We start from the raw sequence: 764 nt of genomic DNA, 5'->3' as shown, positions 1-764 counted from the left end.
AAAGCTACATTTCAAATCATTAAAAGCATATGCTTAACCTCTAACATACAGGAAGCACTTTACATCACTCTAGGAACTGGGAAAAGACAAAAGTCTTCTAGTGCTTGTAGCAGATTCAGCTTGATTTAGTTGTCCCTTTGAACCTAGGTCATGGGGTCTCCAATCTGAGTAGGTGGGGTTACCATCAAACATCCTCTTAAGTCGTAGGCTTTAAACCTATTCCTCTTGATGATTTTATAACTTAATCTCGCGCCAAACCTTTTGTAAATGGATCCGCTAGGTTTTCTTTCGTATTGATGTAATCAATCGTAACTACACCAGTTGAGATAAGTTGTCTAACAGTTTTATGTCTCCGTCTGATGTGACGAGATTTGCCATTGTAATGGGTATTCCTTGCCCTGCCCAAAGCCGATTTGCTATCACAGTGTACACGTACTGCTGCACCTCCAAGTGTAAAAACATATCCACTTGTGGATTTTGAGTTTCTCGAGTCTACGATCTAGTTGGCATCACTGTAACCTTCCAAACTCCAGGTTCTCTACCATAGTGCAAGCCATGATCTTTGGTATAACGTAGATAGTCCAAAACTCTAGCTATAGCCATCCAATGCTTATGTCCTGGATTACTTGTGTAGCGACTAAGTACATTTACATAGTGTGCTAAATCCGTTCTTGTACAGTTTGTCAAGTACATTAGACTGCCAATTACTCTTGTATGCTCCACCTGTTGCACAGGTTCACCAGAATTTTTGGTTAAGTGAATTT

This window comes from Camelina sativa, chromosome 5, assembly GCF_000633955.1.
Source record: "Camelina sativa cultivar DH55 chromosome 5, Cs, whole genome shotgun sequence".
NCBI classification, from domain to species: domain Eukaryota; kingdom Viridiplantae; phylum Streptophyta; class Magnoliopsida; order Brassicales; family Brassicaceae; genus Camelina; species Camelina sativa.
Note: the sequence above shows the minus strand (reverse complement) of the source record.